The following is a 25,363-nucleotide window of genomic DNA, read 5'->3' on the forward strand; positions in this document are numbered from 1 at the left end:
CTTTGTGCCGGGCACAAAGGATGTGACAGAGGATTCACCTCGATTCTGACCCGCTGTGTGATCTTGGGCAAGTCACTGAGCCCCTCTGGGCTGCAGCTTCCCACGTGTGAGTTGGGCCATAGTGCCTTGGTGTCCAGCAGATGAGTGGGATGAGTGAAACCCGGGACATTCAGAACAGGGAGGCACACGGGTATTCTGGTGTCACACATAATAAATGTGCTGCAGATGCACGGCTGCGACACAGGACACTTCATTGCCCTCTCTTGTATCCAGATGGTGACCTTGCCGGATGGTTTTTGGTGAGGACATTTTCGAGTGCTCCAGGGAGCACTAAGAGTAAGAGGAGGGCAGGGGGTTGGAGTGAAACATTTTGTGCTTTTCAAGTGTGGACTGAGTACCACTTCTGATACGGGTGCAAGGGATTGACATGCATTTGTTTCACAATTAAAGGAAAAGGACCCCCAAGACCTAATGCAAGGAATACTTAAATTAAGGCCTGGCTATGTTGCATATTTGCCTTCTGCAAAAAGGATGGGACTGCTGGGATCCCTGTCCCTGTATGTGCTGGGAAAAAAAATAAAATTCTTCACAGTTGGTTTTGATTTGAAATCTGGGCAGTGAGACCACCTGGCAACCGAAAGAGCAAGGACTATGTGAGCTAAAGAGCATTTTCACACCCTCAAATAATGAAACAGATGGGGTTATCTTCACTAACATTTGATTGTTCCCTGTCCCCCCTCATGCACACATAAAAAGTTTAAGCACTGATATGTCAAGAGTATATGTACGGGGAAAATTCCAGCCAAGTCAGCTTTCCAAACATTTGTTTCCTTCTTAAAACTTTTTTTTTTTCGCATAGCAATGATTTTACTTTTATTTTTTTTCAAGAAACAGAATGCTTATGACAGAGAAGATTTGAAAACTGTGAATCATCCTCCAGTCTCTATGGCAGCTTTTCTCCTTGGCTGGCCTTGGACTATTTCTCAATTTCTGTAGTTTTTTATGTTCTTCCCACAGTGGATAAAAGGACCACCAACACCAGCAGTGCAGATTCAATGGAATTTCTGAACAGTGATAAAATCCCGCCATCAGAGATTTATGTATCCAAAATACTAAGTGTCCACAAGGCCTATACGTATGTTGGGACAGAATGATTTGATTTAATGGAAGGCAGTTTACTCAGATTCATGTTCATTACAGCCCTTCTTATGCAAGATCAAGTTGCAGAATGTAACCCCTCCCTTGAAACTATAAGAGGTTCCTGTAGACTGTCACTGATTTTTCAAGGAGTCTCTCTGACAACAGATAACCAGGTCTTCAGGCCACCAGTGATCAGGCCCTTTAAATAAGATACACATCTTAAAATTTGTACTTTTTTCTTAGGTTTTGTGATTGTCCCACCACATTTAAGTATGTTCAAGGACTTGTAGTGCAGAAAAAAGAAAAAAAGCATTTCCTGCAGCAACTTGTACTTCCCATAGGCAATGCTAGCCTCTGCTCCTTGGGAATTTGAGTGCTTTCTAAAACAAGCAGCAATGTTGGTAAGCATGTTTGACGGCCGAATGTCTCCCTGCTTTTTCAGCCCATGAAGGCTCAATTTGAAAGATGAATGAAAACATAAAATGTTTACTGTTTCCTGTGTCATCTTCAATAACAGCACAACATGTCTCTCGGAGGTGCTGCACAGCTGTCTGTGTCAGCCCTACAAACTCCTTCCATTATAACTTTTGACTGCTGACTCCGGGTAACAACAGCACTTGTTCTTCCTAATGGAAACATACCCTAACAACCTGCTTTTAATGAGCTGAATTTAAATAGCCTTATTCAGCTGCAAGATGTCTATAACTCCTCGACCTACCCCAACGCCTAGCTGATGGAGCCAGTTTTCATAGGTCCCAGAGTGGATCACAAGCATTCCCACATCCTGTACACCAAACTAAGGAATGGTTTTTATCCCACTAAAACCAGTGTGAGTTTTGCCACTGAACTGAAGAGTTAAAGGACCAGGACCAAGACTTCTAGGCCAAATTTTAATGTTTGTTTCACTTGACCTCTCCTCCTGATGGAGCCTGAAACTCCCTTTCTAACAACACAGCAAAATTCATCATCTTAACTCTGGGCTTACATTATCTCTTGAAAAAAGCCAGAAAGCTAACTTCTGGCAGACACTCAATATCACATGTTAAAAAAAATTCAAAATTGAACTTCTTTATGAAATCTTAGTTTTCACAAGTTCAGTGAGCTTAGTTTAAGATTGCCACTGCTTAGGCCAGTTGCAAATCTGCTCCTCACAAGTCCGTTGGTTAGGGCTTATCTGAAACAAATAAAATATAAACTTTCTTTTCTATTCAAAACAATCTTGGCTTTTGTCCTGCCAATGGGAGCCCTTGCAAAAGGCAGCGCTGGGAAAGGGGGTTTCAAAGTTGGTTTCAATAATAGCCTGCAGTTGTCCAACAGCATCTTCCTGGTGCTCCTCACCTGCCCACAGGAAGCTGAGGTCAGTGCTCTTTTGCAGAAAAGTACTTATTGTATGTAAATGAATCATCACCCTCAGGGTATTTAGTGAAGGCCAGGGAACAGGAGCCTATATTCCCTGGACTCAATCCCTATTAGTGGTACTTTTTATGATCACTGTTTTGTTGGTGTGGGCTCCACATGGAAAGGACAGAAGAAAAGCAAAGATTTGCATTGTGTACTCGAGGCAATTTTTAAATTTGTTCTGCTAATTTAGGATGGAGGGCTGACATATAAATAAACAATAGCTCATCAGTACAAATTGATGGGGTTTTGTCTGAGTTTGATTGGCACTGATAAGACCCTTCCTGAATGCATCCTGCAAAGGTAAAAAGGGTCATGCTGTCATGTAACACCACTTGATGTCATTTGAGCATATCCTGAGTTTGTGTGGCTTTATTTTTCTGAAATTGCTCTTATTTTTAGACTATGAAATGAATAGTTCTCTACATTCTTTCTCTCTTTGAAAACCTCCCTCAGTAACTATAGCATCTCAGGGTCATGGCATGATGATCTCAATCAACTGAATGAGTGACTGTGCCAGCAAAATGCACTGTTGTATCTTATACAGCCAAATGGGAGCTGCAACAGCAAACACACCTTATCTCAGTGCATTCATGTGCATTTCTTAGCTGGTTATAAAGCTGATCCTCTCCTGGATACCCATCCCATGTCCTCACACTGCAGCAAAGTGCACAGACTGCAGGGACACTTTGAATTCCCCTTCTCCACTATCTAGCAAACTGAACCTTCAGAAATGTAGTTACAAGGTGCAAATAAGGAAGGTGTTACATTGCTTTTTCTGTAACACCTACAATATAGAAGTCAAGTTTTAATGCTTTGCCTATATGACCACTAGTTTCAATTATTTGCTGTATAGACGTAGATACCACCATCACTTGTGGGTGAAAGTGCAATATTATCTTTCCTCACATGTTTTAGAGACACTTTCTACATCCTTTTTTCTTTTTGATGCTGACTAAAAGCTATGGGTGAATATCTTGTATTTGGGAGTCCTTTTCATGCCTAGTGCTGCTACAGGTGCTGCTGCATGTAAAAGGCAGGAAACTCAATCCTGACTCAAAATCAATATGGATCACCAGGCAAGGAATACAGCATTCATGAACTCTGTAAACAACAAATCTCTTAACTGTTTACAATGGAGAAGGGACAGGGAATGAAGTAATCCAATTCCTGTGACTAAAACTGAAATGGTAAATTTGAAAGCTGCAAGCTTTGTGAATCGTGATAAAAAGAGAAATATTAGCATTTTAGACAACCTCCTTAAAATAGAGGCAGATTCTCATACAACAACGTGCATTTCCTAAAAGCATTTTAGTTTTCTGCTGTAGAATATTAACTCTAGAGGTTTTCTGAAGATAAATAAAGGCAGAAAAGCTGATTAAGATCCATTTATTTCCAAGCAACATGTAGTGGAAGGTTCTCTCTGTCAGTTTGCCCTTTCTTTCACCCTGATATCTGTCCATCTGTATTTGTTATGAGCACTAAAGTAATTCATGCTGGTTATCACATCGTGGAAGAAGTTTCACACCCCAGCAGCTGCAAACATAACATGTTCTGAATCAGCTTTGCTTCTTGAAAAATTCAACATGCCTTTTTGACTTCTGATGTTCTGTCCACTTCCTTGAAATTGCAAGTCATCTTTCTAAAGCAAGGGCTTGGTCTTCCTCTTGGTATCTTTCTATCTTCCTTTCCACAGAGTTTAGTACTTCCAAAATACTAGAGATTTCTTTCCTCACAATGCATACAGCAAGGAATATATGAGCCTTTTGTGAAAGACGGGGAAACCAAGTCAAGAATAGTCAACATGCCCGCAGCTACATGAAAAGTTTGTGGAGGAGTATATAATTGAATCTATATTATCAGGCTTTCTGGCCAGCCCTTTTGCCACATAGCACTGGTTTTGCTTTCAGAATTGCTTGTTCTCAAGCATTTAGTAGCAGATCAAACTACAGTGCTTGTTATCAGACCATCAGAAAGTGCAAAACTGCTGCAAATAGTATTTCAGATATCCATCCTACACGTCCTCCTTTCTTCTCCCAATACTGAAAGGTCCATAGGGACTAAGGACCCTGAAGTCTGTATGCAGAATATCTAGAACAGCTTAGGAGACATTCTGGGTGCAGCACCTTTCTTTCCTGAGGGGTCCCAACAAAAAGGGAAAACAAAAAGAAATCACAGATTGATTTCTGTACCACTCTAGGACCAAATGTTAGGATACAGTAACGTCACAAGCACAAATAGACTGGGATGACATAATTCTTTTGCATAATCCCTCATTGCAGGTCACTTCAATCTATACCTTCCTGTACTAGATTCCCTCTGATTTGTCTTTAGCAGGGATTAAGATCACTGGTACTTAAAAATATCTAAATCACTCTTTTCCTTTTTCCCAACAAATATATGCATTGGAAATTGTTCAAGAACAGCACACAGTCCTAGAGCACAATTTACCAGATTTCACTGAGCTTTGTTTAAATTACTTCTCTTACAAAGAATCAGCAGCACAGAGGTATCTTTCACTAACATCATCTATTCTCTTATCTCACCTCAAAACTTCAGGGGAGTAAGACAAAATTGGACAGATGTGTGTTTTATTGAAAGCCAGCCCTAGCAGCTCCCAGGTACAATAAACAAGTGAGTGTTAATGCAGGTGATTTTGAGTGGCATCTTCTGGCTCTCACTATTCTCTCTGCAGAGCTCGAGACTGTATTTTGGATGAGGTTGGCAAATAGAGGGTGAGGTTTTTAATCTTTTCTTTCGGCTTCAGGTATGGAGAGATAAGAAAAGAAATATGTATTAGTCTACCTGAGATGCAGTTAAAATCTCTGAGTGCCTTTTACTGAATCATGTGGCAAACCAGTCTTCAGTTTAAAGATTACTCTAATGCAATCGCAATGAGTACAACCCACTCCAACAAAAGTAACAGTGGGTTATATTTATATGGAAGTGACTCAGAAATACGCACTCACAAACATACTCTAAAACACAACTCTCTCAAAGCTGAGAGAAAGAGCAACAGAAAACCCTTACAAAAAGAGAAACTGGCTCTCTCAAGGACATAGGTGAGCCTTCATATCTCCAGAGGTGCAGTGGGGTTTATAAGATACATGCATAACATCTCCTAAACCAAAAAATCCCACCACCTTCTCTTGACAAGAGTTTGTTGTTTGTGTGACAAAGTATCAAGTGTTTGGTTGCCAGCACGTGTGAACTTGCCAATAAGGAAATGCTGATAGGAAACTTCTCAAGCTGGCTGTGGTCTCTGCCAGTCAACAAGTCCCTCGGGATGAGGTGTTTGTAGAATGGACATCCTGACACATGATTTATTCTTGTCAGGACAAGTCCATCTACATAGATTTCTTCTGTCAGAATTCTTAAATTTTCTCACAGTTATTTAAACCAGAAACAATCACAAAAGAAAGATGCCAGTTATGGACTGCTGGTACTTCATAAGAAACTCCACAACTTCAGAGTCAGGTGAGCAGTTCACCAGGGAGAAAAGAAGTCTTGTCTTCTACAAAGGCTGACACCTTTAGAGATTCATGCTGACAAACAGCAAACTCCACATGACACTGCAATTTCTTGTCTTTGGTAAATTTTTGTAAAGCACCGAAGAGGAAAGAGGATGTCCCAGACCAGGCCACACACTGATGTGTTACTGTCTGAAAGCAATTCCTCCAGTATTTGGGAACATTACAGGGGCCTAAGAAATTTTGCAGTGACTGAAAGCACTATCTGGAGATATTCTTGCCTTTTGCTCATGTAGAACAGAGAGAACCCCTAGATAATAAAAGAGTGATTTAAGGAGGCACTAGAGAAGGAAGGAAACAAAGATTGTTTAAATGCATGGCAGAAAAGGGTGAGAAAAAGTGTCTCACGAGGGTGAAAAGACAGATTTGTTTTTGAGAGATTTCATGATATGGATATTAAAGAGTTCCATGCATAAAGGAGGAATTTGCACAGCAGAAATTTAACATATTAGAAGCAGTTCTACTGCAGAAGGCAGAAGACTTATGTTATGCCTTGGGAAGAAGATGGCTGTGAATACCATCCCACAGAAGGGTTCAACCTTTTGCTCCAATCCTACTTCCCCTTCTGCTTAAAAAGAAACTTTGGCTAGAGAAGCAAAAGAATTTTATTATTATCTGGTAACAACAGTTACTGTTGGTAACAACAGTTACTCAGCTCTGAGCGGCAGCAGGCTAGGAAGGAAAGAAAAAAGCTTTGCCCTTACAACCCCTGATGTAGTGGGCCAGAGTAACTGAGCCTATGCCAAAGCATCATTTGATTCCAGTCTCCTCTCCTCTCATCTACCCTATTCCACATAATTTCCTCACTTTCTCTGGTTCTGGAGAGGAGATTTTTTTTTTCTCAGAAAGTACCCGAAGTTGATAATTTATATTTCTTTTGTGATGTTCAAGAGCTGCTCTTGAAGAGTCTTTCTACAGATTTACTATCCGTGCTTTTAACACTGCAATATGTGATCACCTGTGAACATTTCTGAGCTTCAGTCCCAGCAGAGTACACTTGTAATTTGCCCAGTCAACCCTTTCATCCCTCCTTTCGCTTTCTCATTCCCCAGAAACAGGGAAGAAAGACTGAGGCACTTCCTTCTTCATATTCATAGCTTTAATCCTTCCTGCTCCTGCTAGGTGAGGCCACACAAAGCAAACATTTCTCAGTTGTAACCAAGCTAAGAGGCTTTTCCTTACACAGCTTTCACAGATTATACAGGTTTTGAAAAATCTGAGGCACATCCAATAAAATGTCTTCTGCTCAATTTCAGTGTAGACTTTGGGACTTCATGACATCAAAGCTGTGTTTTTTTCATCTTTCTCCCTTTCTATACTTTTGAAAAACTCAGATAGTACACACTTCTTTATGCTGGTCACCTCTTACGATGAGTGATCTCTACTTGGAGCCACCACACCACAGGTACAATCAGTCCCTCAGCACCACGTTAGCCTGACCAGAGTGATCATTCCTGGAGGGTGTGAGGTGTCATCTCCCTGTTCCCAGCACCTCCAGCACTGGTGGTAGTGGGAGAGGCCAGGTGGAAAGCCCAGCTGTCTAAATGGAAGTTTCCCTGCATTCTCCAATGATCTGGAAGGAATCTGCAACGGGCTCTGGGTTTAGGGCGAAGGTGACACACTTTGTGGTGAAGTGCTTTCAGTGCTGGTGAGAAGCACAGCTCTGACACCACTAAGACTGAACTACTCCATTTGTCCTCCCACGAGGTACAGTGCACAGAAGGAAATACAGGGCAGGGCATCAGGGCCAGCTCCACCACACAGCCCTGCTGCCAGGGTGCCCTGTGACACCTAAAGATGCCTTGGGGTCAAGGGACTGAGCATCTGGAGTGAGGAGCCCAGCAAGTTCTGCTTTCCCTGAAATCAGCAGGAGGGTTGGGTGCTCCAAGGTTTTCCTCCAAAAATCAGACTTTCTCCTGTCTCCCAGAGGTGCTGTGGAAGCCAGTTCACCACTTTTTCTTCTGAAGCATTCAGATAATAATGACATACAGTAACAGTTGTATGAAAATAGTCTGGATACAGAAAGCCCTATAACCTATTCTATATAGTAATGTCTTTATTATTCAGTTTACAAAATTCTCCTTCCATAGCAAGCAGACTTTGCCCTGTTACACTCTGCTTTGTATATGCTGGTCAACATTGCAGTATCTACATATCCACCAAATACATGGAAGTTTATTAAGATTTAATCTTCAGTTAGTATCTCTTGAACCATTTCTTGCAAAGGTAGCCAGGGCTCATCAGGGCCAGAAAGAAGCAGGAAAAAAAAGAACCACTTATTTTCTTTCAGTGAGGAAAGAAAAGAGGACAAAAACAGATAAGTAATTGAAGAGAGTGATGAGAAAAATTAAAGAAAAGCTTGCATTAAAGAAGACAAATGGAGTGTGACGAGCAAGAAACATAGCTGTATGTAAAACTCCAGTATCAGGCAGTGTTAAGTGTCTTTTGTAAAAAGCAGATTTACCCTAAGCTTTTTCCAAAGAAAAATGAAGGTGGAGATATGCAGGAATGGAGCAGAGGAGGAGCTGGGGTAATACAGAAAAAGATAGACTTGGTTAACAGCCCCTTTGTTTTACTTTTCTCCCTCTGCATTTGACTTGCCTCCTCTGCTGCCCATTCCAGCACCAAAGCCCTGCTCACATTCAGGAGAAACTAATGCATTATCGTTAAGGTTTTTATTTCCTTTCAGCCCCTGCCCCAACCACTGCACAAGCCTGAGCATAATCCCAGCACAAAGTCTTCCAAGCAGCACATTTGATAAACGGCCAGTATGAAAAAAGCTAGAGGTGGAGGGATGGCGTCTCTGCTTTATCAGTGCCCCAGCACTCTGCTCAAACATACTCATTCCACAGATCTCAGCATTAAACATTTTCATTCAGGAACTCTGAAAGATGTGGCCTTGTTTTTTTAAAAAGATCGTTTAATGCAAGTGAGGTTGGGATGAGGTCTAGGAAAAAAAGGAGGAAGGATGGAGGAGAAGGAGGGAGGAAGTACAGAAAGACATTTACAGCTGTGAAAAAAACACTGTCCTTTATGGAGAAATTTTGATTTTGAAGTTTACTCTTCTATTAACATTTAAATTGAAAGGCGTTTCTTCCAAGCTCCACATAGGAAACCAGAAAATCTGCATTTAAATAGATACCATTTAAATGTGGGGAAAAATATACATCAGCATTGAATGTTTCCCCATTTGACTGAAAAGAACTTCTCTTATAGATGATTATTAATTTTTTTCTTTTTTCTTTGTGTGTGCTAAAAAGAGAAATTGGAAGTACATTAAAATTCTGCTTGGCACAAGAAAGAGATGGGGGGATGGTTGCTTAATTGACCAAAACCCTGATTCTGAGCTCAGCTTTTCTGCAGGAAGGCATCTGGAGCCTGCAGGAGGCAGTCGAGCCTGCTGCCAGGGTCAGGGCCAAGAGGGGCCTCTCCTGCCTGGTCCTGGGGACATGATGCCCATGCCCAAGGGGCTGCACATTCCCACTGCAATGCCCATCTCACTGGGGATGTCACCAGGTCCCCCCCATTCCCAGCAGGAGAATCAGATTTTCTGCAGGTTTTTTTAGACACCCTTGTGGCTCCAGGGAACCATCTAGAAAACAGGGACATACACCTCCCTGAAAACTACCATGGCTCTTTCGTGTGGTGTTGAGCAGGGTGTCTGTCATAGGAGGAGAGCTCACAACTGAGAAGTCTGTGGGGTTTTGGGAGGCTGTGCTCAGAGGGTTTGGAAAGAAGTCCTGAGGCAAAAGGAAATGTTCACAAATTGAGTCATATTTCACACCGTGCTCTCATCATGTGCTTTGGCACCTGGGGCTCTGCACAATCCACCACAATCCCAGAAACCTCGTATGAGACTTGGATCTGGTGTTTTGTGCAGTGCTACCTCCTTTCCTGCAACAAAAGCAGCAGGAAAAAAAAGTAAAAGCAGCCTCCTGAGCAGGAGAGAGCTGAAATACCTAATAAACACACAGAGAGGTGGAAAGGTGAGACTGGATAAAGGCAATATCCCAATATCCTCATGTCACATATGTACTCCATAAAAATGAGGCATGAGAAGGATAGCTCAGTGATCCAGGTACTAGCAGAGCATCTGTAAAGATGCAGATACTACTCTTTGCTGTCTCACAGACTTTCATCGCAAGAAAAGTCAGGCTTTCTGTGCCTCAGTTCTCATAAACTGGGATAATCTCATCTCACCAGGTCATTTTGAAGATTAATACATTAAAGATTGTGGTAGGTTCTCTGCAGTGATGGTACCAGAAGCCCTAAAAATGCGTTGGACAGATAAAAACTGCAGTAGGATATGGGAATTTTTTTCAGTGCTGATTCGGAATTCAATCTGATTAAATCTGAAAAAGCACAGAGATGTAAATAAGCAAAACAGTAGCTCTCACCTGGGTACAGGCACCTGCAAACGTGGGGAGAGCAACTGGAAACCATGACTCTTTTTTTGGCCAAGATGGTATCATGGAACCCAGACCCACAATCTCCCACTTTGACATTGGGTTTTCATCAGACCCAATTTTTGCAGCACGATCCTGTCTGTAGTCACTGGGTTGGTGAAAATGAACATCTACTGCCACTCAACACTGGAATTAATTTGGCCAACTCACTCTCGTTGCCTCTCCATCATCCTCTCCCAGCTTGCCGGGAACTCACAAAGAACAGCCTCATTCTTCCTGGGATCTCTAGCTGATTTTTATCCTATGCAGATGACAAACACTTTCTGAAAATATATATGTGACAAGAAGAAATGTTCAGTAGAAATAGCAGGTGCCTGGAAAATAGATTCGCATTTGTCCTTCTCTGCCCCTCTCCAAAACCCAATCATTTCTGCGTTAATAAGCTCGCTGACTATAATGTGGCACTAACCTTTCGCAATTGATGCCAGTGACATTTTGACAGTTCCACATATGGGCCTGCCAAAAGCTGAAGGAATATAAATTTGCAATTTGGTAAAAAAGCTGGGTGAGCAGCCAAAGCAGCTTGGGGGAAGGAGGAGAAAACCTCCAACCAGCCAAACAAAAGCCCACTACACAGATGTTACGCACATCCACAGCTGGAGTACCCCAGCAAACATGTGCTTGGAAAAAAAGCCTTAGGCACCTATTAAGGCCAGTGTAGCTTGATATGCCTCTCAGTAGATTTTCCTCACGTGGCAAATTTAGGAGAAGTCTTTCCTAGCAGAAGGAAAATGGGACATGGTGGTCAATCTGTGCAAACTATCTGGTTAACATCAGATCTCACAGGACTCAGCAGCTGCTCCAACAAGGAATCTTCAGTATTTTTGCCAATGTGATCAGCTGTAGGGAAACAACTATTTTCTAACACTGTTTCGTGGAGTGTCATTGAATTTACTTTTCAGAGTATCTCTTCACAAAACATCACTGACAGCTCACAGATTGTATCATACACCATACATCTTCCTTAAATTACATCTATATTGAATCCCATAATATTTGGCTAAAAACTAACTTCCAGAAAGAGGTCCAATCATCATGTGACACAATGAGGAAAAGAAAAATGTTGTACTTAACAGTTTGTTCAGGTGGGTAATTAACCCCCACTGCTGGACAATCTGTACTTTCAGAAGGATATGTCCAGTTTCTTCTTCCAGGTCATTACTGCTACATGGTGAGGTTAAGAAGTGCTGTGATCCCTTCCTTCTGATCCCCATTTCAGCAAGACTGAAATCACTTTTTTCCTGAAATTAGAGGACTGTGGCTTTTATGATGGTTTACTGATGCCTTTGTGGAAAATGTGGAGGTATGTTTGCAGTATATGTGTATGTAAATAGTCAGGTGTTGTAATGGTATAGCTGCTGTACACGGCTAACCAGTGATGCAAAATTACTATTAAAATATAATGGTTTATTGAATTTTCTTTATCACAATGTGGATCTTCTGGGAAGAAGATACGGGAAGACCAGGCAGAGAAGCATCACAAGGGTCTAGGTAAACATAACCCAGCTTTCACATTAGAGGCAACGAAGCATGCTCTTCTCATATCCAGAAACACAGAGTCAAATGTGGAGCCCAAAATACTTCCTAAGCAAGGGCAGTGGAACCCACTGATCAGCAGCTGCTGATGGAGGTGGGCTGACACTTCAAGAAAACCGGGTCTTTGCACAGGCTGGGAACAGTAAGCCTGATGAAAAAGTCAGATTTACTATTTTCAAAACATTTTCCTTGGAGTGTTTTTGTGTTGAAGAAATAACAGTAGGGCAGCTTCTGGATCACTGTACTGAGCACGCTAGTGGGGAGTGTGAAGTGTAAGACCTTTCTGAAGTAATGTCACTTGATAGGCAGGGGACTGTGGCCAAGGCTGGACCACTGCGTGGGTGTTTCATGTGACTGCAGGATACAGATGACTGCTTCCAGCGTGACATTTTTTAAGGGGTTACACTTGATGGGATCGGGAGGATGATGGAGGTCAGAAATGCAGGGTGTCCAGCATAGAGAGCATGCAGGATTTCACCATGGTGTGCTTGATCTGAAGTCATTCACCTGTCAGACTTCAGGAAGCAGCATGAAGGTGTTTCCAAAGCCAGTAAACATTACTTGGCTCTAACTGCTTCTGGCAACACTTTCTTTCATCTAATATAACTAGTAGGATCCAACTTGGCACCTGAGACTACCTGGCCTCATCAAATAAAAAAAGTGGGAACTTAGTCATTATTTGGCCACAGCTCTGCAAGCAGGTAGGGTTTCCACACATGGTATGGGACAGAGTGAGCCCCTGCCTTGTTCTAGCAATGCTGGTGACACAGAATAGTCCATAGATGTTTATCCAAAGCTTTCCCCTAAAGTCATCTGCAGTTTTGCAGAGGGCCTCCCTGTCCCAGCACCCAGTTCCCACTTCCCAGAGGGCCTAATTTGCTTTCCTGACTTCACAAGCCACTAATGAGCTGTGCTGCTATTCACGCTTTTCCAGGAAAAACCTATCCTTGCACAGGCTCCCCTGATGGCAGCCGCAGTGGAAGCACTGGTTAGTGGCAGATTTTCCTTCAGTGCATGTTAGCACTCCTGCTGCTGATATAATTTCACAAGCCTACACCAAACCGGCGCAACTGTGGGAGATTTTCTGAGAAGTGACCGCATGCGAATGGAAGTCGGCCAGTTTGAACAGCCCCCGCACGCTCACCGGCAGGGTAGAAGGCTGAAAAATCTTGGAGCTGTATGTGGCCTCCTAGGACCTGTTACCTTTTCATGGAAAGCACCCCTTGAGCTTTGCTAAGGAGAACAGGGAGCGCTGCTAATGCAACAGACTCCTGCAGGCAGCACTCTGCCTGAGTCTGGCAGAGTGGTGTGAAGCCATGAGATGTGGCCTGATGTCTCTGAAGGGACTGATGCTTGCATGGTAAACAGGATAGAAGGGCCCCAACTCCTGAGGATATCAGTATATATCCTAAAAAATTATTTAAGATCACCTAAAACCAACAAAACTCCCTCAACACCACCAGCAGACCACAGCAGTGTTCCTTCATACCCTGTATTTTTCAACTGTCATCCAAATGGATTATATATAATCCATTGTATGTAATCCATCCAAGTGGATTATTGTTGTTGCCATATACACAACACCTCACAATCCAAAGTCTCCATGCACCTCTGTCTCTGAAGTCTGCAGGCTGCACAGCAACGTGAGGAGAAAGGGTGCTCTCTGACCATACCCCACCTCCCTCATCAATCAGGCAGGAGCCGGGCTGATTATGTGCTTGGAGACAGGCAAGAAGAGTGACGGGGAAAGCAGTGACAGTTATAAATGTTTTGCAACCTGAATGTGACATTAATATATGTATGTGGTGTGTTCACAACATTAGGTATTTGTGCACAACCTTAATAAATACCATGTTTGACAGCAGTTTCACAAAACCACTCAATGATCTAGAAAAACTTGCCATGAGACAGACTTTCTGGTTTTACCGAGAAAAAAGAATTTTCACTGTGCTCTGTCAGATCCTTGACTTAGTAGAAATCTAGAGCAGTATCAATGAGCTCTATATAAAGTTTAATTACTCACAACCATATTGAAATGACCAGATAAGTGATAAAAGCCTGCTCCATAAAACCTATGCTTTGTTCCTGTGCCCCAGAAGAGAGCTTTAGTAAGCTTCCAAGTCTAGAAATACCAATGTAGGAGTTATGACATCTCCACCTCAGGGTTTTGCTTAGTTTTTTTTTTTTTTTCATGGAAGGCACAGTTATCCTGTTTCTTTCCCTGGGTGATGATCCAGTGCCTGCACTCCAAAGTCAGAAAGTTCATCATACTACGTGACTTGCTTCATCCATTCACCTTAAAGGCCGAGTCTGTGATACTGATGTAGGTCAAAGATATTTTTAATACAAGTTGGAAGCTGACTGGCAAACTACCTTGATGTTTTCCTTACACTGCCCAGGTGCTGTAGTGCTGCATGTGGACACATGCACATATGTGGGCCTGATTGGATGCTGTTCCCCCTGAGGGGCAGCCTCACATCTTCCTGTCAGCAGAGCACCCCAAAAGCAGCACACCAAAATGTCTGTGTAGTTATCTGTTTTTCTAGTGGTTTTGAGATGTTACAAAAGAGAAAGATTTTAGTATCACTTAAAAATGTTGATACGTTCCATATAAAAAACCCCAAATGTCTCATATGGGCATTTTCTTATAATAAAGCTTCTGACTTTTCATGTTAAACAGCCTTTTTTTAAAACTGCACTAACATTTAAAAGAAGAAGGATTTGAAAGGGTTAAGACAGACAATCAAAGTATCTCAGTTCAGCCAAAATTCTGCTGGCTGCTCCAAAATAAATTGTTGTTCATTTTGCTGAAAAACTTCTAAAAGCCACCTGCAGCCCTTCCACCATGCTGTTTTATTCACTTTGCCTTTCCAGCCAGAAAGCCTTTTTATTTCAACAGCTCTGTCCATCAGTGCAGCCGAGGCAGTGGCAGAGGGCTAATAATATCACTGGCAAGAATGTGAAGGCTAAATTGGGAAGCCAAGCTTTGACATTGGTGGTAAAACCAGAATTGATTCTCAAATATTTTGTTTCTGAGATGACATATGGTTCCGTTTTTGTGCCTACACATGAGTGATCCAATTGATTTGGGATCTGAAATCCTTGCAGCCCATCTTCTCACTTTCAAGAAGCTTTTTGGTTCACCTGCATTGGCTATTTTGCTCACTTCCTAATAGGTCTCTCCAGATCTGATACAGCATTTGAAGCTGTGATGGGTACATATGTGAAGGAGGGGGAACAAATGGAGGGAAATGCCCTCTGTGCATTGCTAGCAGTCACACACTTCCAAAAAGCTGTGATTAGGAGATCCCTAATTCAGTTAACCTCTTTGATCTCATCGTGCAGTACAAAATGCCGAAAGGGAAGGAAGAGACTGCAGGCAGGTCTACTACGTTTGCATATCAAAACACGAGCCTCAGACCAGTAAAAAGCAGGAGACAGATACAGTACACTTGTGTTAGATGGAAAAACAAACATCTTTTGATAGGGAAAGAAGAGCTTTCTTCTTGGTTGTGTAGTGCTCATATATGTGCAATAAGAAAAAAAAATCCACACTGTATCAGGAAGCGATGCACACTGGGGCCGGGATTCACTTCTGCTGCACTCCCCTAGGCTACAGGCAGGATTTATCTCCCTTTCTCCCTTAGTTTTTAGCAGAAGGCAGGCTGCTATGCCTCAGACAACAATGACACATCCCTTAAAAGACCCTATTCTGCCAAAAGATCAGGCACCTAAAGGTGAGACACATATTATCAGGGTCCAGAATCCTATTATCCTTTTCTTTAACTGAGACCTGTCCACCTAGAGAGGGGAAACACATGTCCAATGCATGCAATTATGCGTATTTTAAGAAAATGTACCATCCTTCTCTTTACAACTGCCAACCTGCCCCCTCCAGCCATCTCCCCACCTTTCCTTCTATTTGTGCCTCTATCCCTGTCTCTGGCACAAACTCCTGTTTTCCTCTACCTGCTCTTCTCTGCCTCGTACCATCCTGGTTTTGCATCGTCTTCCGCTCCTCCTTTCTTAATGCACACCTCACCTCCCTTTCAAACGTCCCCCTATAATTTCCTCTCATCTCCTTTCTCTCTCTCACTAGGTTGACACATCTTAATACCTTCCCAGTGACTTTCATGACATGTGAAAAGCTGTAGTCAGGTATCAGATTCTTTATCAGGTCAAAAGAAAATATTAGGGAAGTCAGTGGCCAGATGCAATGATTATAGTTCAGTGTGGACAAGAGTGACATCAGTCTTTATGGTCCCAGATGAGATTTAAATTGTTGGTGAAATGCATCATCATTGATTTTCTACTTCCTCCTTTTGTGGTATCTCTCCAAGTCTGAGGTAAGAGAGTTTGGGTACCTTATCTCTGCATTTCTTATCTCAGTGCAGTTGCTTTCTCTTACATGTAATTCATCTACGAATATCCTGAATTCCTGCAGTTTGATATTGTCCTCTACTATGTTTACTCCTAAGTTACTGATACTATTAACTGTAGCAGCACTTTATATTTTGCTTAGCAATTTTCTTACTGTTCCTGTTTTTATTGGTTTTGCTGTTTGTTTTTTTTTTAAATCACACCTAGCGAGCTGTTTAGGAAAGCCACAGAGAATCCTACCTTCTGATATTTCTAATGGCTTGATGACCTGAAGGACCAACTTCTCATTCCTAATTTAACTTTTTTAGGATATGTTCACTGTTGCTGTGGTATCACACCTCCTAAGTACACTAGTGACTTTGGCTTTTCATGCTCTTGTCTAGGGGCTCTACATATGAGCCTGTTGCTGGAGTGAGGGGTGCAGAGGATTCTCAGATGAGTCCCAGTGTCTCTGTGCTCCAAGCTCCATTCTCCCAGAGGCCGTGCTCTGGCCCCAGGGCTGCCAGCTGAGATCTCTTCCTTCAGGGAAGGGATGTTCCCAGGGCCTCCAAGTTCCTGCAGTCTGCTGTCCTGCTGTGTTCAGCAAGCCACAGAGGAAACACAGCAACTGCTTGGGCTCCTTTGTCTGCGAGTGACCCGGTACTGGCACAGACCCTGATAACCACAGCATCTAGACATCATTAACAACTTAGCTTAATTACATCGTAATTTCTTTACACAGAGCCTATGAGCAAGATTTCAATTAACTTTAACTATATATAAGTTTAACTTGTCTCTATCATTCCATTAAGATGATCTGGGACAAGACAAAGATAAACATAGATGTTAACATTCTATGAAGCGTGAGATTTTTAATTAATTTTAACAAAAAAATTAATTAGCAGGTTATTTATAAAGGTTCATAAAATTCGTTTTCTACTCACAGAATGTACTTTCTGTACATTTGGGATAGGTTTATTCTGCCTCTCAAACAAAACAGAGATTCTGAATCCCTTTTGATCTAATCTGGTCTTACCATGGAGCATAATCAGCAATTCTTATTAAAAAGGGCTTTGGAATCCTCACATCAAAAATCCATCTAAGTGCAAAGTCCTATTAGTGTTTCCAATGAACATTTTTATTAGCATGTGAAGAGCAAAATAAGGTTTCACTCAAGCTGTAGCCTGTTTGACTGAACCAAAACTCTTCTTGCTGGGAGTCACAGCTGGAAATATGCCAGACCCTTAAAATGAAGCTATTTTAAAGTCAAGCTGTGCTCTGGCCCATTACAAAGTCACCACATTCCCAGGACAGAGTTTGAAGTTCTGCTGGCACATGATTAAGTAGGCATTTTCAAGTGAAGAATTCCATACGATAAATCTGAAGATGCATCACTTTGCAGGAGAGGATGTGTCCTGAGTTGAGACTTTGGATTAATTTATTAAGCAGGCAGCTTGGCTTAGGAAATGCTGGGTCAGGGTTTGCTAGCCATTAAAGCTGCCCTGTTTGCTGGCTATTTTTTAATTTTAAGCATGACTGCATAAGCAGCCAACAGCCTTCCATGTGCCCCAGTTCAGCCAGCAGCCAGTTTTCCTGTCCTCAGAGCTGTCACTTGTAGGGATGCTCAGAGCCCAATGGTGGCATCTCGAAGGCCCCGCACAGGGACAGCAATTGCCCACATGTAGGGCAGTGTCTGCCTGCACCCACTTGCAAATACATTTATGGGGGCCTAGGTGGGCACGTTTGTTGGGCCATCCCATCTCCCCACAGGTGATTTTGAAAAAGCCTAAAGGATTTGCTCCAGAGGAGCCAGACTTCTCTCTCTGGTGCATGGCAAATGCACTTGTATGACTGGGATTGGTGCACTGAGAATCCCTATCCCTGAATCTCCTTCAACTCCTCTCAACAGGCATCATGACAGAGGAGACTGGCCAGGCTCCCTGCTAGCTGCCATCCCTGTAATCAGTGCCATTAGCAGGTTGCTATGGAAGTTTTCTCTTCCTGGAGAAGGAGTCAGGGCACCGCCTGGAGAAGGTGAGGACATTAGAGAGGAGGAAGGGAAAATGCAGATGACTGGTGGAAAAACACTGTCTGTGGAAACAGCCCCCAGAGCGTTTATTTCCTTGGCCAGAGCAGACCACACACTTTATAGACAGGACTGTGTACTTTGTCTCCAGAGAAATGTTTGCCTTGGCATGACTAATACAAAGAGCAAATCTAGAACAGCAGAAATGCCACCAAAGTCCCTCCCACACGGCACCTGAGATTACCATAAGTGAGCACTCTTAACCTGCTTCACCTTTAATAGATAGCTAAGGAAAAATGGTAAGATGGAGAAAACAATGCTGAATTTTTAGCATCTTCTTGACTCTCAGTAAAAACATGGTTTCTGAAAAGGAAAAAAAAAAAAAAAAGCATCAAGCAACTTCAATTCCCTTTGTACTACTGATTCCAAGCTTCCAAGCACTGGAAAGAAACAGAGCAAATCCCTCACACAACTATACCTCCTGATTCGAAGGAGAGTGCAAACAAGACTGAGGGAGAGATTTAGTTCCCAGCCCACACTGACTGCTCACCACTGGGGAGAAGCAGCTGGGGGAAGAAGCTGGGAATGAAAAGTCTTTAAATGGTTTTTGCTCCTCCAGAGTCGCAGGGGGTGAGAATCCATAGTCTAGGTAAATCTGGATGTAAAACGAGCAGGGACCCAGCTGGAATCAGTTTAGTGATATAAAGACACATAGTCTTAATTAAGGGAATTGTGATTTGCCAATGAAATCCCAGCAGGGCGTCTGTCTGCCTGATCAAAGACTCGACTTTCTGATGGAATCTTAAGTGCATGAGCCATGAAATTACTTTTTGAAAAGGGAACATGCAGCACAAAAAGGCAGAGAGAGAGGGGAGGAGGTGGAAAGGAGAAGGGAGGGAGGAAGGGATGCGGAGCAGAGTGGAGCTCCAAGTGATGCTACTGGGAGCCTCCATTCCCTCCCTCCAAACAAATGTAGAGAGGGGCAGGCTGGAGAAAAAATGATGCCAAACTGCCAGCAGAGTCAGCATCTAAAATCATCACACAGCCCACTGAATAAAGACACATTCTTGTTTGTCTTTTTGAGTTTTTTACAGCAACACAACATATTTCCCTCCATTTTCTTGCAAAGGAATGAATCAATAAGAAATGCTTCAAACTATCTGCTCCAAAATCAAGCTTTTCAGTGAACATGGGAAGAGTTTTGGATCAAGTTCCAAAGTAGGCAAATCCTGCACAAACTGGAATTATAATGTTGTGGGGTCCTAAACCACTGAAAGCTTTGTAAATCAAGACGCAAAGTTGAGAGAAGAGATGCAATCTACCAGCTTCATTTATCACGTCTGTGCCACATAAGCATTCCCACAGCACTCAACAAACTTTCCAAATCCCATCTCCTCACACAGCAGACTCAGTACAAAGCTACAAGGGATTAGCCCAGGACAGCCTCAGCTCTGTTTCTAAAGGTCTAGCAAGGCATCCAGAGGACACCATGTTTCCAAACATCTTACATGGGATTCTCTCCTCTGACATTTAAATGTGTGTTTTTTAAAAGCGCTCTCATTGCCAGACTAAAGCCCAATGCAGTGATTACAGAAACTATTATATCAGAAGAAGCCAACTGTCAGCTTGCCATGCTATCTTCCTCAAAAATGACTAAAGCAAGTGTTTTAAAGGAAGAAATAACCCACCCATATGCACCTGCTGTGCAGGGCAGGATTCCATTTACTGGAGGAATAATCCCAAGTAAACACACTGGGCTGTATTACCGGTCAGGCAGCATGAACCTCATAAATCACAATTGGTGTACTGATGCCATGCCAGAATCTAAAGTAAAAGAGAAAATAAGCAATCAAGCCCTATCAAATTCTGTGTTCAAAATATCTGGAAGAAAGCAATGGATGCAGTGAAATAAAAATAGTAAAATAAAGATTAAAACAGTGAGAGGAAATATTCCATTTTCAAGTATCGCCACCAATTTGTGTAGCAAAAAGCATAAGGGTATCTGACAAGTGGCTACACAGCACAGAATGCAGCTCTTATCCTAGCCACTGGTGTGAGGAATATGGTGCCTTCACTGCTCCCCAGTTTGCTTGGTTCTTACTAATGCTGTTAGATCTAAAAGGAAAACAAATCTCAGCACCATTCCCTGAGTCAGCTATAAAGCTCTGCTTCGGGACTGTGTAGCCCTTGAGAAAAGCCGCAGGTTGAACAAATAAATAAGTGGGTCAGAGAACTGAAATATTTAACCTTAATTACCCTTTTTCGATACTGGTCTCCTCTCATGCCCCACTCAGTAATTGTCAGTCACCCCATTTATTTAGCAAGGTATAGTTAGCTATGCAGTGGCTGCAGAACATCCACTTCTTAAGCCTAGTTGAAAATGCCACAAATCAGAGATGGACCTCCTAGGCACACGTGCTTTGCTTGCAGTGGGGGAAGAACTTCTGAACCTTGCATTTCCATCACTGCTTTTTCCCTCACAACACGTGCTATCATCAGGCCCCTCTCTGCAGAGCCTCACCACTGTGGGATGAAAGAGCCTCCTTCACCTCAGCTGCGGCCACCAGCTCCCTTTCACTCAATCACCTTCTCACTTTGCAAACTTCTCAGATCCCGGTGAAATGGATTTTCTCTCTTGCCTCTTTTCCCTCTCCCCTGCCACTCTTACTGCATGCCAGCTCTTCCTGTACTTGAAAATTCTGCAGAGCAAGTTTATATAAAAAACACAGCTCAAAGTATAAAGGGAGGTGTTTTCCAGCAGTCTAAATAACAAAAAATGGATCGGTTGTAAGGAGGATTAACATCTATTTCACATATGTGGCTTCTTCAAAACACTTTCCTTTTCACTATCAGAACAGGCTTCACAGTGAAACAGCAATTCACAAGCTTAGGTTTTCCAAGTAGGTTCTGTGCTGTGTTTGAGGGGCTAATTGGAAGCACCAAAATACACTATTAATTTGTGTATCTTCAGTCATAAAGTGTTGGCTCTGCTGCTCACCCCCAAGCATGCTTGAGATCTAGAGGAAAGTATCCCAGCATAACAACTCCACCAAGTTCTCAGTTGCTCACACTTTATTTTCTGAGCCAAAGAGCAGCTGGTGGCTGCTCAGCATCAGGAGAAAACCTGAGCTTCAGGCTGCCTTGACAGAATTCCCTGTGCCTGGGACTTCATGTTTTCTTTAGGTTTCTGACTTGAGAGGGCCCAGCACCAGCTGCTGAGCAATCTCACAAGCCAGGCTGCTGCATGTGGCTGGTTATACACTGTGTAAGGGCAGGTCAGCAGAGTTTCACTGACCCAGGAGAGCTGAAGTGATTTACAACACTCACACATCAGACCCATGGCACACAGCTAAATGTGTGCATGTGCCTGTGTATATGGCAACTATATAGCTATTTATGCCGTAATATGGGTCTGCAGACTACTCAGTCTTTCAGAAGTTTCTTTGGAAGATTTCCTTTTGGGATACTCTCCTGTATTTCCCTGAAAAACCTAAGTGACCAGAGTCTTGTAATGCCATGCCAAGTGCCTTCCATCACTACAGATCCGGATCAGCTGGAGGATGGTTTTCTAGTTAAGGCAAAAAATGAATACCTGGGAGGGGTGAGCCCTCCACCCAGGAAAATGCACATCCCTCCTTCCTTTCATCCAACCCTCCTTCTTTCCTTTCTTCCATCCTATAGTATGAGTCTTACCACCTTTTCAGATTGCACAGTTACATCAAACCAAATGAAAACAAGAGGAGTGACATGCCCCTGCCCTTCATAGACCATGTTTTTTTTCTGCTCTCCTGGAAATATATTTCTGAGTGCTTCTGCTTTCTCAGAAGAACCCTATTAGTTCACACAGAAATTTTTTCTCTAAAGAACAGGGGTTGCTTGTAGAGAAGATGTGATCAACAGTCACTCCCTGCTCACAGCTTCCAGCTTTGTTGGAGTTCATACCTGTTTTGCTCATCTGCAGGGACCTTCTCTGCAGGAGATTCCCCCTCCCCCACTTCCTTATATAATGAAAAAGTCCTAAGACCTCCCTTCTCACAAACAACTCTGTTTAAAATCAGTGCTCATTGTACTAAGTCCCTCGATCTCAAAGGGCATTAATTGCTTTGGGCTTCACCTCAGAGCTGTTGAATACTGATAATAAGTGGTTTGCCTGGGTTTACTGCCTAAATAGCTGATAATTACAGCCCAAGAACAGCAAGGGGCATGCTGTCTTTCTGCCACAGCCGTCTGTCTATCCGGTTTGCTAGGCATCTGTCCACCTGTCTCTAGGCAATTGTTCCTATTTCTGCTTGACTTTCTTCTCCTTCTCCATCTCTCTCATTTATTTTGCTTTTCAGTCTCTCTATTTTGTGGTGGGTTTTTTTTTTTCCCAGAGTTCTGACATCTTTGATCTCTTGTCGACAAAGAACACAGCTACACATTCAGAGATCCAAACATTTTATCACCCCCCAGAAGCAGGGGTGATGTGCTCACTCAGGATGTGTCAGGTGAAACGTCAGAAACAATTACAGAAAGAGAGAGACTTTGCAGCCCCACGGGGGAACCATCCGGTCTGGCATTCTGCGCTTCACCTCCTGACTCTGCGGGAATCAGAGAGCTGAGCTGCTGCAGCACCCATCCAGAGAGACAAGTGGAAAGACATACAAACACACAGGGAAGATGTTGCAGGTTTGGGGAGGGTAAAGGGGTCTGTGTCCTGCAAGGGAAACCAGTTGGATCCCCATCTTGCTTCCTCTTTAGCTGTGACAAGATGCAGTCATCTCTGTCCATCTGAGACAAATGTCCCCCCAGCAGAGGCAGTTTTCATATAACCTCATTGTGTTACTGTGACCATCTGCTCCCCCCCCTTGCCAGGCTCCCACGGATCAAGAGGATCGCCGTACGCTGACCAGGGAGTCAGGCACTGAAATAGAAGCAGAGTGTTACGAGCCAGAAGGGCGATGCAGAAATTCGGTTTCTGCTGTAGCTCACTGCACTGGAAACACAGAAGGATAAAAAGAACACAGAAGCCTATAGGGAAAGTGTGCCAAGACCCAGGGTCAACGTATTGGTTTGCAGACAATGGTGGGAATTACTGGACCCTCTGATATCTCCAGAGGCTCCTGGGTACAGCTGAGAGAAGAAAAGGTTGCTGTGTCACAGCTCTGTCATAGCACCTGAAGAGTCACAGGCCACCCAGGACTGCTGGGATGTGTTGTTTGTACAAGCAGGAGCTCCCCTAATAGGACTGCCACATGCTGAGGACTTTTCTAGCAAAGAGGCTCATAGAACTTTTCATTCCCTCCTGGTTGCCAGAGCAGTGTAGATGAGCAGCAGAAGGAGCCCTGTATAACTGCTGCACACATCTTCCCACAAATCCAAAACAGTTGCCATCTAAATCCTCTGCAGAAGTTCAGCTGGTAACTCCCCTCCTGCCTTCACCTCTCTCTGTCATGCACGGCTTCTGAGCAGAGAGGTCCTGGAAGGAGCAGCACACCTCTGCTGTAAGAAATTATCTCGCTCAGCTCCTGTCTTTGTCCTGTCAATTATACCAAAGATTTTCCTGCACCCTCTTCATCGTTCTGATCTGGCAAATAATCCTTTTGGTTCCTGACAAATAGCACCATTTGCTTCCTGAGTGTGTGCACCCTGCCAGATGGCGGGGGAAACAACTATCTGCACAAGGAAGTGTTCTGGCTCTCTATGCACAGGAAGCAAGCCAAAAGGAAAAGGAAAAACACTTTTGGATGATAGGCCTCCTGACTGATAAAAGTCCAGGAAACTGATAGTTCAGCCTCTTGTACTTGTCCTTCATTTCATTTTTTCTTGTGCTTTGATCTGTGGCAATAGAGGACTGCCAATCAGCGGAGACCGGAGAGAAGTAAAGGTCCAAGCTCTTTCAGATGCTGAACTAGTGCTAGAGCTCCATGTCTTTGCTTCAGTTTCCCATTCCATGGCTGTTTTAAAAAATGGATGGAGAAAAAGAGAGCCCTTGCCACTCCAGCTAGATAGGCTTTCTCTGTTAAGTCATGTGCCAGCGTCCAGAGGTAGGATGGAAGTTGCATTTATCTCAATATTTGTTGCAATGTCATGGACAGTAATTCCTTGTTCCCTGACTTCACTCAGGATATCTGAGACATGAGAGATGTCTAATCACATTCTAGTCACAACACTGTGGTCCTTCACTGCAGCTATGATGACATGGATCATATCTTCTAGGTCTTCTGGTAAAATCAGCACTAACAGAGCCTGTATCTTCATCCAACCTCACCTTAAAGACTTTACCTTAGATTTAGACCCGGATCCACAGCTTGAGGGAACATGGATCTAAGCTGATGCTGCCAAGTGCATATACAGCAACATTGTTGGTGTGGCCTAAGGCACCTCAGTGATACCCTCCAGTGTTTTGATTAACTAGCTCTCAGTCAGCCTGTGGAAAGTATTCCATATTTAAGAATCCCCTTTAAAAATGAAGTTATGGTATGTGTGTGGCATGTGTGTTCAGATATAGCTTCCTCCTATTGCTACTGAAAGATACTCAGTTTGAAAGATTCCTTCAATTCACACTGTACCTAGGAGGACAAGGGTAGGTTGCTTGGGAAGCACAGATTTCTGTATTCTTAGGCTGTCTGGAAAAGAAAACAGCCTTGCATCTGAAAATTTTGAATGATTCATCCTTCAACAGCGGTGAATGCAAAACAAAATGAGCCTGACGCCATTTTCTCCAGTGATGTGCCATGGCTTATTAGGATGGGGTTATAAGCTGCTTTCCAGTGAACTTGTTCTCAGACAGATAAGCTGACTAGTGGGAAATCAATCACTATGAATTTTGATAGCAGCGTCTGCTGAAGTAATTACTTCAAACATCAATAATTCTGCTCACCTGCCTGTGCAGTTTTCAGTCATGCTGAAGGTTAGATTAATGCCAC

The 25,363-nt window shown here is 43.0% G+C and overlaps 1 protein-coding gene across 4 annotated transcripts in view; it reads right to left on the reverse strand.

Moving 5' to 3' along the window:
• TMEM178B (transmembrane protein 178B) overlaps positions 1-25,363 on the reverse strand; it is a 239,059-nt gene that overhangs the window by 41,918 nt on the left and 171,778 nt on the right. The window lies entirely within an intron of this gene.

The sequence above is a fragment of the Corapipo altera genome, unplaced genomic scaffold (genome assembly GCF_003945725.1).
Source record: "Corapipo altera isolate COAL_440 unplaced genomic scaffold, ASM394572v1 1, whole genome shotgun sequence".
NCBI lineage: Eukaryota > Metazoa > Chordata > Aves > Passeriformes > Pipridae > Corapipo > Corapipo altera.